The following is an 18268-nucleotide window of genomic DNA, read 5'->3' as shown; positions in this document are numbered from 1 at the left end:
TAATGTTCACATCAGGTGTCCTAGGGAAATTAGATATGTGAGTTTGAAGAAAATGTCTGATTTGCAAGTATCTGGAAAAAAAATGAGTATTTGGTAAATTAAACTTTTCTGAAAGCAGTTCATTGATGCAAAACTGTTGTCAATAAAAATGATCTTTGAAATGTTCAATAGCTAATCTGTACCAATCATGAAAAGCAAAATCATGTAAAGAAATTTTTAAAAGATGATTGGATAGAATAGGACTTGAAAGAGAAAAAATCATGAAGTCCAAAATGTTTTCTGATTGTACCTAAACTCTCAGAGACTGCCTGACAACCGGATGGTCAATTGATTTATTTAAAGAAAAAGGAAGTGAGGATCCAAGAAGTGCTGAGATGGAAAAGTTTTTAGCAGAATTCTACTCTATTGCTACCCAAACTGGACGGTCCACTCAGTTATGAAAATGTAACCAAAGCATAAGATTATGTATATTGACCCCCAAATAATAAAATCTGAAATTAGGAAGCGCCATACCTCTGTTACTTTTGGATTTTTGAAGATGAACTTTATTTATGGCATTTACCCTTCCATAAATAAGACAATATAGCTGAATCAAGTGAATCAAGAAAACGATTTGGGAATGGAAATTAGTATGGATTGAAAAAGATATAAAAATGTAAGTAAATTATTTATTTTGATAGAATTAATACGACTAACCAGAGATATAGATAGGGCAGCCATTGCATTAGAGCAAGGAAATTTTCTTTAAAAAGATACTTATGATTCTTTATAACTGTAGTACCAAGATAGGTAAATTGATTTCACACAATCTTAAAAGGGAGATTAGAGTATACTGGCGCAGAAGCATTCAAAGGGAAAAGTTCACTTTTATCCAAATTTAATCAAAATTCTGAAAACTGATTAAATTGAGAAAGTAATAATAGCATGGAAGATAATGAAGTGTCAGCACTTGATATGAAAAGCAAAAGATCATCTGCATAAAGAGAAAATTTATGTTCAGTTCCCTTCCTACAAATCCCTGAAATATCTTCACACTCTCTAAGTGCAATCGCTAGGCCGTATGGCCAAATAAAAAAGTAATTGACTCAAAGGACACCCTTAACGTGTTCCCTGTTGGAGATTAAAAGGCTGCAACAGCTGAAAATTAGTGAGAATTGATGCAGTAGGGCATGAATATAATAGTTTAATCCAAGCAATATAGATCAAAATTAAATTTTTCTAGAATTGCAAATAACTATCTCCATTCCACCCAATCAAATGGTTTCTCTGCATCTAAGGAAAGAATACAATGAGAAACTGCATTGAAAGATAAATATAAAATATCCCATAAGTGGTGTGTATCAAAATAAGAATAATGGTTTTTGATAAAACTAGTCTGATCTTCAGAAATGACTGATGGTAGAATATTCTCCAATCTATGGACCAATACTTTCACCAAGATTTTATCATCAACATTTAATAAAGAAATTGGCCTGTAGGAGGAGTACTCAGCTGGATCTTTACCTTTCTTTACTTTGAGAAATATACATGCTTTGTTAAAATATGCTGGAAGATGAACTTGCTTAAACAAACCAGATAATACAGAACTTAAATGAAGTGTAAGTAATTGAAAAAATGATTTTAAAAAATCAACAGGAAACTCATCAGGTCCTAGAGATTTTCCAGATTGCAATGAGGAAATAGTGGTATCTATATCCTCTTGCAATATAGGTTCATCTAATCTCACTTGGTTAATCAAAGAAAGTGAGGGAATAGTTAATCGATCCAAAAAACTGTTCATCAAACTGCTATCATTTATGAATTCAGAAATGTAAAGTCGGGAATAAAATTGCCTGAATCATTTATCTCAGAATGATCCATAGTAATATTACAATCATCCATTCGAATCTTTGTAATTTTGTGCTTGGCTTCAAAACCTCTCAACTGCTTCGCTAAAAGCTTACCAGGTTTGTCACTGTAAATATAAAACTGACTTTCTCTCTTCAAAAGTTGGCTTTCAATCAGATATGTTGAAAGGAGATCAAAGTTCAACTCGTTTTTTATGTAAATCAGGATTTTTAATGAGTATATTGTTGATCTGCTTGATTAATTTGATTAACTAATTCTAATCTCTCTTTATTGGCTTTCCTTTTTGTATTCATGGTATAAGAGATAATCTGTCACCTGAGAAAAGCTTTCATAGCATCCCAAACAATTAAACTGGAAGTTTCTAATGAAGTATTTGTATTAAAGAAAAAAGATAACTGTTCCCCCACAAATTTCACAAAATCATTATCTGACAGTAAAGTCAAATTGAAATCCTAATGTCTTTTGATTTGATGGAGGCCAGGGAGGGTCATGGATAATACCACAGGGGCATGATCTGATATTACTATACTCTGATAATTATAAAAATAAGTCAGTGGGATCAATTGATTATCAATGACAAAAGAGTCAATTTGAGAAAAAGGGTGATGAACATGTGAAAAGAAAGAATACTCTCTCTTCTCTGGATGCAGAAAATGCCAAACTTCAGAGATACCAAAATCCTGATAAAAATTAATGAATTAATAAGGTGGATTTACTCATTGTGACAGGGTTAGGGGACGAATGGTCCAAAGTAGGTCCAAGCAATTAAAATCCTCACCCAGAACCAGAGAGTATAAACTCAAATCCAGTAAAGAAAAAAAATGTCCAAAACAATCCCACGTCAACTACATTAGGGGCATAAACATTAGCAAAAACTACCATTTTGTTGTATAATTTCTCTGAAACAGTAATATAGCAACCATTTGTATCGGATACAACCCTGTGATGGATGAAATAAATATTTTGATTAATAAAAATTAACATTCCTCTGGCTTTAGCCTGAAATTAAGAATGAAATTGCTGCCCCCTCTACCTTGACATGAGAATTATCAAGACTACGGATATGTATTTCTTGTAAAAAATATAATTGTGGCTTTAAGTTGATTAATATGTGAAAACACATTTTCCTTTTAACCGGATGGTTCAAGCTTTTTACATTCTAACTAAGGAAATTAATAGAATTATCCATAATTTTAATTAAAACTATTATTAACATAATTAATATCTAAACTCCAGATGTTAGGCCACTTGTGGCTAAAAAAAATAAAGGTTCCATTATTATCATGTTACACTATATTTAGAATGTGATATGCATGAAATTCTTTAACTTTTTCTACTGTAAGGAAAACAGAGAGTCACCACTTTGTCCAGCGCATTTCAGAGAAATGATGGCCCAGCAAGAATCAAACTTGCAATCTCTTATTTACAAGACCAGTGCTCTAACCATTGAGCTATCAGAGCAAACATCCATAAAAAGCCCTCTCTCCCTTCCTCCATTTCCCTCAGCCCCAAAAGCCAGAGAGCTGCTGAAAATACCAACAAGCTCTTCAAAACAATTATTCTTAACCCAAACAAACCCTTCCTGTTGGAGTCATTATCTCAAGCTCCATTCTTGTTAATATAGTTAATACTTCTTAAACTTCAACCATGTTATAAAAAAATTATTTAGAATTTCTCATACAGATCTAGATGTATAATAAAGTAATAGTATAAACCATTTATGTTGAAAGAAAAATAAATGTGTAATTCTCAACATTGAGAAATAGCTCAATGCTTTTACTACAAAGAAAAGTATTTACTTGACTACAACCAAAGTGGCTTTTTAACCCCATAAAATGTTGTCAAAGCAAAGAAAACCAACCAGTACTTTCCTAACAAATGTTATATAACAGATGTTTGACACCTAAAAGAAATAATAGTTAATCAGTTTCAGCAATCAAGTAGGGATTCACACTGGATATGATGTAGTGGGGAGACCATCTATGTAATTCCAAGCTTCTTCAACTGAGGGAAGCCAGTTCTTATAACTGTGGGAAAGTGTAATGTGGAGGCATGTGGGATATAACAGGGAGAGATTGGAGTCACACTTATGCATCTCTGATATTATATCTCTATATTCAGCCCGCTCCTTCAGAATTTTGGGACCATAATATTCTACAATCCTGATCTGCTGGCCATGATATTCAAGTTCCCTCTACGATGAGCTTCATAAATCAGAAAATCCTTATTTTGATATTGATGCAACCATATAATGGCCATATGCAATCTCTGCCCCTGAGCCAGCTTGAGTAATAGTGAGCGATGTGCTCGATCAATCTCTGGCGGAGTTGGGAGCAACTCCTTCCTAAAAACCACACAGAGGAACTTCAGAAAATTTTTTTGCAAGTTTCCCACTTTCGGTAGCTTCAGCCAAGCTCAAAATATGTAGCTTTTGTCATCTGGTCCTGCCTTCTAAGTCAATGACTTTCACCATTAGCTTTGAATTACTGTCACTTAGTTTGGTGCATATTCTTCTAATCCACCAACATGGTCAGTCAAATTGCTCAGAATAAGCACAAAAGATGATAAACGTTCACTGTATTCCTGGGTTGAACACTGGACATCTTTGTTTAACATAAATCTGTTTTAAAAGATAATGACTATCTGTGCTGAGCCAGTAGATCAGAAATAGCCTCCAAAGTTCAATTATCTGGTTCTTCTTTCTTCTCAGACTTACCACTTCTTGTGGCCATTTTAAAGTAAGTTTGATTAAAGAAGAAGAAAGCTGTCACACATGAAGCACTTTGGTTGTAAAATAAAGAACCAAGTAGTTGAAAAAGTTAAAGTAAGTAGGAGCTTCTCATTACTTCTGTTGCCCAGCGCTGGAGCCAAACAAAACTCTTTATTGTAATACTTGTGTCCACTCATCTCTCTGTGTACCCATCGAACCACTATACCTACAGACAGAACCATTCCACTGATGATGCTCTAGCCTAGTCCCTCCATTCCATCCTTCCCACCTAGAGAATGATGCCTAATATGGCAGGCTGCTGTTCATCAACTTCAGCTTTTTTTTTTAAATTTTTTTATTTTTCACACTATGAACCATACTAACCAAAATACACACAAACATTTCCCTCTTGAATATACACAGTGTCATTTTCTCCCCTTCCCCCTCCTCCCTTCCCTCCCTCCTTCATCCCGCCCTCCCCACCCACTCAACGTTTAACCTATATGATACATTAAACCCATAAAACAATGTCATCACACCATGAAAATAAACAAGACATTTGTGTCTTCTACTTTTACATACTGGGTCAGTTCATTTTGTCTTCTTCTACTTCTGTTATTTTAGGCGGTGGAGGTCCGCGTAGGACTTCGCTGTTGTGTTCCATGTACGGTTCCCAAATTTGTTCAAATACTGTGATGTTATTTCTTAAATTATATGTTATTTTTTCCAATGGAATACATTTATTCATTTCTATGTACCATTGCTGTATTCTCAGGCTATCTTCTAATTTCCAGATTGACAAAATATATTTTTTTGCTACAGCTAAGGCTATCATAATAAATCTTTTTTGTGCTCCATCCAAATCGAGGCCAAGTTCTTTACTTCTTATATTACTTAGAAGAAAGATCTCTGGATTTTTTGGTATGTTGCTTTTTGTGATTTTATTTAATACCTGGTTTAGATCTTCCCAAAACTTTTCCACTTTCTCACATGCCCAAATTGCATGTACTGTCATCAACTTCAGCTTGACATGAAATACAATCAATCCCCCCCCCCCCCACCAGAGGCTGATGAAGAACCTGGATTTTCACACTTGACCACTCCTAACTGGGACACTAAATGCTTCCACACTTGCAAGGAGCATCCCCAGGGTTAGAACTGTTCTACCTTCTACCGGTGATGTCATGATGCATCGAGTGATGGTGGGCCCACCCTAAATCCTGATCAGTATATTATGATCATATACTTGAACAAAATTAATCATGCATAATTAATCATAACATAATTAAGCTTTATGTACAGCACAGTATGAGCCCTTTATTGCTGTACCAGCCTATATAAACCTTTGTAAGGGACTGTGGGAAAGTGCTAGCAATAAATAGCAATAGCGAACAATTTTTAAACAGGGTGGGAAAGTTGGTAGCACCATCATGTACAATTTAAACAGTGTGGGAAAGCTGGTAGCACTATCACGTACAATTTATAAATAACGTGGAAAAAAGTGATGGCTGACCTGCCCTCCCAGAATTCCATGCAGCAGAGAAAGGGCTGTATGCCCGGATGCATGCATAGAGCATGCAGGGGTTTCTCTGCCGCATGGTAGAGAAATCCCTCCACCATTGCTTTTTCCCCATGGTCTTTATAAATTGTGTACCATAGTGCTACCAATTTTCCCACACCGTTTAAAATTGTCTGCTATTGCTATTTATTTTCCCTCTCTCTCCTAATAAGACTTTCCCACAGCAAAGTTTATACCTTCATTTTAATTTTTTTCCTTCAATTTCCTGTACTTGCAAAAACTTGGGTCATTTCAATCCCACAACGCAATTACCCGTTTTACATTTGCCTGATTGCAATGCCGGGATCTGCAGACACCAGGGATTGTACTCAGGATTGAGGCCATCAATCCCCAGCATGAGATGATGTTATCTGATGCCGGCATTGAGCTGATTTTGCTTTCACATTAGACACTTTAAAGGCCGATCGATGGTTATTTCCATATATTAGCAATATTGTCAATATTGACAAGTGACTGAAGAAGTTGGATCTGTTTTCTTTAGAGTTTAGAAGAATGAGATGTCATGTTACTGAGAGGTTCATTCAACCTGATTGTTACATTTTTCAAGGTAGAATTAGAAAGTTCTTTTTGCGAGCAATACAGCAAGACAACCCAAACATTGTACAGTAATAAAAACAGCACAGAATAAGAGGTGCAGAGAGAGATCAGTTCAAGCAAAGGTAACATTATTTTGTGTGAGTTTTTTTCAGGAGTTTTAAGGACTCCCTTTGTCTGTAAGTGGAATGGAAGATGGACACAAGGACAGAAAACCAAACCACTAAATTATCCTAGTATTGTTTTAGTTTTGATTTAATGCATTGAAACATACGAAATAGAACTTAGAATATTACAACAGAGTTCAGTCCCTTTGGTTCACGACGTTGTGGTGACCTATGTAAACCTACTCTATAATAATCTAATTCTTCCCTACCTCAAACCCATAACCCTCTATTTTTCTTTCTTCCACATGTCTATTTAAGTATCTTTTAAATGACCCTATTACATCAGCCTCCACATCATCCCTGGCAATGCATTCCAGACACTTCTACTCTGTGTAAAAAAAAAGACCCCTGCCATCTCCCCTAAACTTCCTCCACTCGTCTTACACTTGTCCTCTGGTAGTTGCTATAGTATTCCCAGGAAAAAAGTACTGGTGTCCAATCTATCTATGAACCAAATTTTGGAGATGATTTTGGTAAAAGGGTGAAAATGGGTAGTGGTCTTCATGGTGTGAATGATGTAAGAATGTTGTAGGAACAAGCATGGGGATAATGGAAGGGAAAGGTGAATCCTTCCTTCCTGCAGGAACAGGACACTCTCTGGATTTCAGAAACTTCAGCGCCCCAATCAAAAAGCTGTTTACTGTCTCCATTTCATCCAAGAGCCATCAAAAATTATACTGCTGTGTTTCAGCCAGTGGCACAGTTAATGCGACAGCATTACAGTTTCATCAACCCAGAATCCAATCCAGTGCTATCTGTAAGGAGTTTGTGCTTTGTCCCTGTGAGATTTTTCCTGGGTGCTCCAGTTTCCTCCCATCATCCCAAAATGTGTGAGGTTGTAGATTAACTGGGTGTAATTGGGCAGCATGGGTTTCAATCAATCGGCTTCTTCTATGCTGTAAATTGACGTCAACATTTTGGATCTGAGCCCTTTATCAAAACTAAATTTTTAAAAAAGATATATAAAAAAAATAAAGGAGGAAAGAAGCAGGGGGCAGGGTCCAGAGGTGATAGAACATTGGATAGAAGGTGGAGGAGGAGGTGACTTCTTGTTTACCTCCAAGAGTTGGAGAGTCAGGTCGACAGAGAAATCATCAGGAAAGGGGGTGGGGGGGAAGAAAAGAAATGAAATAAAGGAGTAGGTTTAAAAAAAGATGTAAATAGTGGAATCAGATGAGGGTAAAGGGGACCAAGAGAGTTTTGACTCAAAACATTGTCTGACCATTTCTACCCATGGATGCCGACTGACCTACTGAGTTCTTTCAAAGATACATGTGTATTTGTACTACAAAGACTTGATGCCAATTTTCAGCCTTTTATCAAAATAATCCCCAATATTTCATATAATGTTGCAATGAATTATACCAAAACTAAAACAGTGCTGGGATAGCTTAGTGATTTGGTTTTACTCAAAAGGTGAAAAATTAACAAATAAGAACAATACAGATGTGAACATCTACCAGTAAATGATGTCCATAAGGGAATACTGCCACCTGGAACATTCCAGGCTACAGGAGTACATACCAAGGAAGCTTTGTGCAGTCAACACAAAGACTCTGTGGAAAAGGACTGCTTCAAAGATCCTGCTGCCACTGGACATCAGGAACCAAAAAAAAAGCCTGTTAAACATTTGAAGTGTGTATTGTTCAAGAGGCCACATCAATGCCAATGGTGCCTTGTACATAGAAGGTGCTGACAATACAAATATATAAACAGGATGATACTGTCAACATAAAGAAAGCTATGCATTTTTAATTTTTTTTATTTTTTAGTGACTAAGTTTAACTTTGAAACAAAACAACATGAAAATCAAAGGCAAATCTGTTTAAATTGAAATGGAGATCCTTCAACAAGGAGACACTATCATTCAATGAATTCCACAATAAACTTTGGTTACAAAGAAATTGTACTTGGTAATTGTTGGCACAAAGATTATTTTAATTGTAAATTTATAAAAGGAAGAGCTCCTTTCTAAATCTGGCAAAATATTGCATGTACTAACACTTGAAACTTTGTGGATCTTCTTTAACAGTATAGTCTGTGGCATTTATAAAGGCTCAAATCCAACAAAGGCTGTGCACACCAGATGTTTTCCTCCACTTATATCAAAGGTTTAGAGATAAACACCAAAAAAAAAGACACTTACACTTTATGGAACTCAGTGGGGCTTATAATTCAGTTAACTGAAGAACCCTTACAGAAAATTTAAATCCATTGCAGCAATTACTCAGCTCTGTTAGACCTGGCTAAAACATCTGTTTTGTTTCTTCTTCACATCTGGAATTCAGCAAAGTTGGATCCACCCACTGAACTTTAGAATGCTTTCATCCATTCTGGAGTAAGAATGAACAGCATCCAAAGTTATATTTAGCAGCGGGCAAGACAAGATGTCCTATTACAAAGAAGATTCCATCTTGATCAATGTTGAGCAGATTTTGCTGCAAGTCAGTTCTGCATAAGATCAAACCAGTAGCAGCATCGCGTTAATAATGCTACCATTTAAGCCTTAAATATAAAAGATGCTACAGTTTAAACTCAACATTTTACACTACTGTGAAATTCATTATAAACCAGCAAATTTAATACATTGGTTTACTGTCTTGGAACACTTTCCTGTGGAGTTTTGTCACCTGGTGCATTTGCAGTTAGAAACAAAGACAGTTTTTAAAAAGTTAAATAAATAAAATTTATTCACAATAAATTATTTACAAAGACAAAACCGTTCAAAGTCTCTTCCCACCCTCAATTTTGGATTCAAACATTTTGTTCACTGTACATTGTTACTTTCATTTCCATTTACACAATTGCCACTACTGTGGCACCTTGTCATTACTCCTCCCTCTATTGTTTGAGGGGCATCCCATCTATCTCAGCCCCTCCATGCCCAGTTACAGAAGGAATCTAGACTGTGGTTCTTCTCCACAGCACCTTGCAGTGACCACGCCAAGCCTCAGTGCATCCCTCAGCACGTACTCCTGTAGCCTGGAATGGGCCAGTTGGCAGCATTCCCATACTGACAGCTCCACGTGCTGAAAGTCCATCAGGTTTCGGGCAGACAAAAGAGTATCTTTCACCAAGTTGATGGTCTTCCAGCTGTTCTGGATGTCTGACTCTGTGTGTATCCCTGGGAACAGCACATAAATCAGACAGTCCTCTGTAATGATGCTGCTAGCTATTAACCTACTCTTTTTTATATATATTTATGATGGGCGTGCTTTCCTAAATGGGCTTTGGGGAAGGATTCTGAAGTTAAATTAAATTGCTCTACACAGACATCCGTGGTGCAGTCCAAATCAATGAGTGGGAAACAGACAGCTTTCCCATCATGTCTGGAGTCAAGCAGGGTTGCCTGCTCTCTCTATTCTTATTTGTATGCTGCATAGAGTCCTTTGATGAATCCATCAAGAAGGACTAGGGCATGAGGAGTGACAATGTCAGGCACTGCAGGCATTCAGGTCAAGGCATCCCTGATTGGCTTCTGAAGCCATTTTAAATCTTCATTGAGTGACAGGGTAAATCGGAAGAAGAGCAAGGCAATGCTCTTTGGTAACTCGTTGACTGGTGCACCATTCCTCCACAGTCAGATCTGACGATGTGAAGGTGTTTGGAGGGGCCAAGGGATGCAACAAAAATTGGATGGAGCAGATCACAAAAGTCTAACAGAAATTGGATCTGTATGTGTGGCGCTCATTCTCAATAACAGGCAAGAACCTTGTCATCAGGAGCAAGGTGCTCTCAGAACTGCTGTGGTGAAGGTGTGGCCCATCCCCTATCCCTCTGCCCTGGTGATCACCTCAGCAATCTTCTAGATTCACATGGGGATCCAAGATGGAAAGGGTATGTTGCCAGATAATTGGGGGTGGGGGTGGGCCAGGGAGGGCATACCCAAAATGGTCTTCATCCTGTTGACCAACTTCATGTGTGGCTGCATCAGGCTGTGACTAGAACCAAAGTTCAAGGGCACCAAGTGCCATTATGTGCTAGGGTTCTTCCTGTCTCCATTGCCATGCAACTGATCCTGTATGGAAATTTTTTTCAGACAAACTCCTTTGACCACAAAGCCATTAAACAGTAGTCAGCAGGGAACATCTGACAGACACTAAGAGATGAGAACTTATTGGACATATAACCATTTACGGAGCGTGAGAAAGTTCCCGGAGCAGATAGACCAGCTCATCTGGTGGAATGCCTCATTGGCAGTGCTCACAAACAAGCACCAGGACTTAACCTGGTTGATGGTGAGAGGAGCCCTCCCAGCCAGATCCTTCCTGTACAACTGGAACATCACCCACAATACACATTGACCCAGAAACGATTGCAGTGGAGTGAAGATAGTTCTTGTCATGGTTCATTCCCAGGAGCAGCGTGACAGAGGACTCTGATATATGCCCTGTTCCTGCGGCCACACACAGAGTCAGACATCCAAAACTTTTGAAAGATCATCAACTCACTGAAAGACACACTTTGGTCTGCTTGTAACCTGTTGGTCTTTTAGGACAAGGAGATGTTGGTGTGGGAATGCCGTCAACGGGCACATTCCAGGCTACAGAAGTATGTGCTGAGGGACTTGTTGAAGCTTGGCACAGCTAATGTGAGAGTGCTGTGGGGAAACGATCACAGTCAAAAGTCCTTCTGTTACCAGGTATTGAGAAGCTGAGACTGAGGCGAAGCCCCTCAAACAATGGTGGAGGGGGGGTGGTGGAGGGTGTAATGACAATATGCTACAGTGGTGGCAATGGCATAAATAGATGTAACATTGTACAGTGATACAAATGTATGGAAGTAAATTAAGAGTGGGAAGAGACTTTGAATGGACTTCTTTTAGTGAATACAAAGCCAGCTGTTACATGCAGAATTCAGAGTCTGCTATAAACTTCTGCCTTACAAATGGTACTCAAGGTCTTTTTATATACTTAGAATGAAATTCACAAGACATCTGTCCCTAGTTACAGTTACCTCCAGCTGCTAACCATTGTTATGCAATTCAATATTAAAGAAGATATGCAATTTTGTTTTAATTCTCTTACCAAGTTCAGCTTGTCCAGAATTTATCCAGGATGTGAACTTGCCAACACCAATAGCATGCCTGATATTTTAAAATATTTGTAAAGGAAAAGATTTTTCGTTCACTGGGGTGAAACTTAACTCTATAAAACTGGAAGTAGTTTTTCCAAATTGATGCCGTGTTTATAGTTTTTGTAATGAATGTTTATGATGATCACTTACTGTATGTTTCCAACTTTTTCCAAGAACTTTGCAAGTTAATCTTAGTTCCATGTTAAATAGACTCAATGAGGTCAGCAAACTCCTACTATAACCAACCACAGTGACAAGGAGGAGGAACCAAAAGTTTAAGATCTAGTTCCTAATCACTATCCAGTGGTTCCAGCTGGAAAATATGCGCAAGTGGATGTGGGTGCCATGTAACCACCAAATAGAATTAACCAGACATGAAAAAAGGCTGTTAGTGTGGAACTCCATCTCTCAACAATAATGACCTTCACAATTCAACAAGAGATAAATCTGGTAGAAACACCTTCTTTTACTAAACAAACAATTACATCTTAACTCCAAATTTAAAGATTAGTTACAACACTCCAATAGATCCATTTCTTTAAGCCACTCTCAACTTTGTTAACAATGAGGGGCGTGGGAAGATGGCGTAGAGTCTAGACGTGAGATCTCGACCTCTCTGGCCGGACTTTTAAGTACCCGTTTTTAACCCTTTATTTTCAAATTTAAACTTTTTAAATTTTAGTTTAAAATTTAAAAAGGAACTGTTATGGCTATTAATGGTAAGAAGATTAAACCTCAAGTGCAGAAGAAGTTACATTTTCGAAGTGTTGAAGATTTTGGGCCTAAACAACTTACTACAGCTTCAGGTTTAACTTCCTTAGTGCCTAAACCACAAAGACTGCCTGTGGGAGCTGGAAAAAAAATGTCTACTACTCACCAAGTGAAGGATGGTGCTGGAATTACCTGTTCTCTGGAGGAAGGTGCGTGTTCCCAAGAAGTGGATCCCGACTCTGGAAGCCTTTTGATTTTAACGGAGGAAGTACGCAGGAAGACGAATTCATTGTCTCAAATGCTTCAGGCAACACTCCAACCTGAAGATATCGATCTCCTCTGTGATTTTGTGGAAAAACAATGAGCTGTGGGGGGAGGCCAGCGTCGACTCCCTGAGGAAGTCGGGGTGCCGTCGCTGGGAGTCCAGACCCGCAGTAAAACCGTTAAAATGCCTTTTGTTGAGTTGCAGCAGGAGCTGCAGTTACCTGGTTCTGCCACTACGTCAGAGAAAGCAGGGCTGAGCTTTTCTGAGCTACAATATAAGCAGTTAAATGCTGTCATTCAGCCTATAATGCAAGAGCTAGCTCAAATGAATGTTAGTATAAGTTCAGAATTCAATACAGTTAAAGCACGTGTGGAAGCATCTTGTGAAGATTTAAAAAAATTTCAGTCTGCTTTTTTGGAATGTAAACAGCAAGTGGCTTCTAATACAGAAAAAGTGTTGAAGGTTGAAAAATCCGTAATAGAATTGCGAGAACGTGAGAAGGAGTTTGAGAGGAAAATAGACTATTTGGAGAATCAAAGTAGAAGGAATAATGTGAAAATTGTTGGTTTGCCAGAAGGTATGGAAGGACAAGATCCTCTTCGTTTTTTTAAAGACTGGATCCCACAAGTACTAGGGCAAGAATTTTTTTCTGAAGGCTTGGTACTAGAAAGAGCTCATAGAGCTTTAAGAAGAACACCTTTACCTGGTCAGCCACTGAGACCTGAAATAATTCGATGTTTGAATTATTTGGATAGAGAAGCAATACTTCGACTAGCAGTGCAAAATGCGAGACAACGACAAACTCCGTTATTGATTCAGAATAGCAGAGTTTTTTAAAATCTTGATTTGAGTCAAGAGATCATTCAACGTCGACGTCAATTTAATCCAGTTAAAGAATTTTTGTGGCGTAAAGGTTATAAGTCTACTTTTCACTATCCGGCAGTGTTGAAGGTGTTTCATGGAGACTATCAATCTCGTTTTTTTGAGAATGATCGTGAAGCAATGATTTTTGCTGATTCATTGCCAGATATAAGAGGACAAAGACGCAGTCCAACATTGTCTCCTAAAGAAAAATCTGGTTGTTCTGGAAACGGAAGAAATGGCAGAAATGGGAAAAATGGGAATGGAAAGAGTCCAACTTCTTTTGAAATGGGATCTCTGAGTTTGGAATCTCTTGGATGAATAAAAGAATCTTCTTATTCTTATTTTACTTTTCATGTTATTATGATATTTTGAGATTATTTTTTGTTCAGCTGGGGAGGGAGAGATTTGCTCTAAGTTCTGTTAGTCATCAGCCACTGGTGGGTGATCCACACCCAAATTTTGTTTCGGGATTACTACCTTTTGGTAGTTTTCTTTTGGGGAGGGGATTTAAAATGTTTTTTTTTTTAATTACTTTTATTTATTTTCATTTTATATAGCTTTTAATTTGTGATTTCTTTTCTCCTATTGGAGGGCCTATATACGTTGATTTGAGTTTTCATATAAAGATATTATTGGTCTTTAGTAATATTAGTAGATATGTCAAAGTTGAGATTTGCTACTTTTAATGTTTGAGGTTTAAACTGTCTGATTAAACCTAAACGAATTTTGGCGTAAATTAAGAAAATGAAGATTGATGTTGCTTTTTTACAAGAAACACATTTGAATGTCAAAGAAAGTATGAAATTGAAGAGGAACTGGGTAGGGCATGTGTATTCTTCTTCATTTAATTCTAGGGCTAAAGGTGTAGCAATTTTGATACATAAGAATTTATCTTTTGAATTACAATCAATGGAGGAAAAGGCAGGATGTATTCTTAAATTGAATTGTAAGATTTTTAGTGAATTTTGGACTTTACTAAATATTTATGCCCCAAATGTAGATGATGAAATAGTTATTTCCGATGCGTTTTTATATCTGGGTCAGTTTTAGTTGGTGGTGATTTTAATTGTGTTTTGGAACCTGTATTAGATAAATCTCCGAAGAAAGTTAAGAAATCTAAAATGCCAGTTCAGGTTCAAGCGTTGATGAAAGATCTTAATTTAGTGGATATTTGGAGATGTCTTAATCCGACAGAGAAAGATTTCTCCTTTTATTCATCAGACATGAATCGTTTTCAAGGATTGACTTTTTTTAAAGTATCGGCACATATACAAGGGAAAATACAAGTGGAATACAAAAGTAGGGTGATTTCAGATCATTATTTGTTATACTTTAATTCAAATGGCCTATCGTTGGAGGTTTAATACAATGTTATTAAAAAATACCGAATTTATTGATTTTTTTGAAAAAACAAATTAATATTTTTTTGAAAGAAAATTCTATTTCTGTTCAAAGTAAGTTTGTATTATGGGATGCTATGAAAACTTATTTGAGGACAAATAATTAGTTATACTAAAATAAAAAAGAATTGATTAAATCAGAGTCTTGAATTAGAGAAACAGATTGATGGGTTAGAAAAGGAATTTCAGAAAGATGCTACAGAAAATAGAATTATCTAGGTTGAAACTGGAATATAATACTTTGCAATCTTATCAATTTGAATGTATGATTAATAGGACTAAACAACAGTATTATGAATGGGGAGAGAAAGCACATAAGGTATTGGCATGGCAATTAAAGAAAGAACAGGTTTCGAAGACTATTAATGCTGTTAGACGGAATTCGCATATCACTTATAAACCTCATGAGATTAATGATGAATTTTATTCATTTTATAAAAAGTTATATACATCTGAAGGAAAACAAGAAAATGGATCGATTGATCTTTTTTTTAAATCACAGTTGAATTTACGGACATTAGAGGATGCAGATATACAGGAGTTGGAAGCACCATTTACTGATTCGGAAATTAAAATGGCTATGATGGAAATGCCAAATGGTAAATTGCCTGGTGACGATGGATTTTCGGTTGAATTTTATAAAAATTTTTATGATTATTTTTCTACAGTGTTTGGAGATGTATTACGTCAAGTTGGAGAACATTATGAATTACCTGAGTCTTGTTCTAGTGCTTTAATTACAGTAATTCAAAAAAAAAGAGATCCTTTGAAAGTATCTTCATATAGACCAATTTCGTTGTTAAATGTAGATTATAAAATAATAGCTAAAATTTTAGCGAATAGATTGGCTAAACTTTTACCTAAGTTGATTCATATGGATCAGACAGGTTTCATAAAGAATAGATATGCCTCAGATAATATTCTGCGTGTGATTAGTTTGATTAATAGATTTCGACAATTTTTAGATCACCCGATGGTGATTTCTTTAGATGCAGAAAAAGCATTTGATAGAGTTGAGTGGAATTTTTTGTTTAAAGTTCTGGAGAAATTTAAGTTTGGTCCTATTTGTATTGGTTGGATTAAGGCTTTATATAGTAAACCGGTAGCTAGAGTATTGACGAATGGTTTGATTTCAGAACCGTTTAAATTGACTCGATCAACTCGTCAAGGTTGTCCTTTATCATCAGCTTTGTTTACGTTAGTGACCGAACCTTTGGCACAGCTGATAAGACAAAATACACAGATACAAGGTATGAAAGTTTTAGATGAAGAATATAAAATTAATTTATTTGCCGATGATGTATTGGTGTATTTAACAAATCCAGCTCAATCACTTTTACGCTTGAAGGAGTGTCTGATACAATATGGATGTCTTTCTGGATATAAAGTTAATTGGGAAAAAAGTGAAATATTTCCAGTAAGTGAAGGAGATTATTCAGCTTATAAGAATATTCTTAATCTGAAATGGGCTGATTGAATTAAGTATTTGGGTATAATTTTGAAAGTTAATTATCAATCTTTATATAACTTATTGGGTAGGATAAATACAATTAAGATGAATATTTTTCCGCATATGCAATATTTGTTTCAATCTATTCCGTATTTACTTGATAATATTTTTTTTCGAGATTTGAATAAAATGCTTAGGGAGTTTTTATGGAGAGGTAAATTTTCAAGAGTAGCCTTGAATAAATTAACTTGGAAATATGAGTTACCACATTTTTGAAATTACAATGAAGCAGCCCAACTTAAATTTATTAGTTCATTGATGGATTTGGTCCTAGTTGGGCCAAAATTGAGATGGCAAATATTTTTGAATTTGAAATACATCAATTTTTGTTTAGATGGAATATAAATTTGTTACAGCAACATAATGTGCCTATATTAAAACATTTAATGAAGTTATGGACAAAGAAAAAGAAAATGATAGGTTCTTGGGGTGAATTATCGGCTTTGACTTCATTGTATAATAATCAACTTATTTCTTTTTCAATACACAATCGAAGTTTATTACATTGGAGACTTAAAGGTGTGGAAAATTTGGGAGATTGTTTTAAAGAAGGTAAATTTTTATCTTTTAATCAGATGAGGGACAGCTATGGTATTGATAAGAATTCTTTGTTTCTTTATTATCAAATTCGATCTTTGGTAAAACATGTGTTTAGTAGAGATATGATTTTACCTGAAATGACTAAATTTGAGACTTTTCTTATGAAGGTACCAGAGAAGGGTTATATTTCAGCTATGTATCAAATATTACAGGATGGTTTGGATAAAAAGGGTTGGGATAAATCCAAAGGTAAATGGGAAGTGGATATTGGTTTTATTTTTTCCAAGGATGATTGGTTAGATATTTGTTATGATAGTGTAACTAGACTGATAAATGCACGCTATGCAATGATTAATTATAATTTTTTACATCAATTATACTTAACACCTGAAAAACTAAAAAAGTATGGTTTTCGTGAATCAGATTTGTGTTTTAGATGTGGTAATTCTGTTGGAACTTTTTTTCATGCTGTCTGGTCATGTATATATATATATATATATATACACACACACACACACACAATCTTTTTGGAAGAAAATTCAATTGTTTTTAGAATACCTGTATAAGATTAAAATACCTTTAGATCCGACAGTATTTTTATTGGGCAGTTTGCAACCTCTGAAAGGTTTGGGATTAGAAAAATTTCAACTTGCTTTTGTATATTTAGCATTATCTGTAGCGAAAAAATGTATTGCTAGTACGTGGAAAGATACAAATATGATTGATATTAATAAAAGGCATAATGAGATGAAATATTGTTTAATAATGGAAAAAATTACATATGTTTCGCGTGATAACTATAGTTTTTTTATTTGTAAGTGGTTGTTATATTCAGAATATTTACATTTTGGTTTACGTTGATTAGATCTAAATATGTATGTTTAATTTTTCCTTAATATTTTTTTCCTTTCTTTATGGCTCTCCTTAGGAGAGTTGGCTGAAGAGGGGGGGTGGTTCTTTTCTTTTTTTTCTATAAAATATAACATTCATGTTTATGGTTCATTGTTGTATATGTTATTTACTATCTGTATTTTGAACGAATAAATAAATTTTTTAAAAAAAAC

The sequence above is a fragment of the Narcine bancroftii genome, chromosome 2, assembly GCF_036971445.1.
Source record: "Narcine bancroftii isolate sNarBan1 chromosome 2, sNarBan1.hap1, whole genome shotgun sequence".
NCBI lineage: Eukaryota > Metazoa > Chordata > Chondrichthyes > Torpediniformes > Narcinidae > Narcine > Narcine bancroftii.
The sequence above is the reverse complement of the archived record's forward strand: the minus strand, read 5'-3'. Positions refer to the sequence as shown.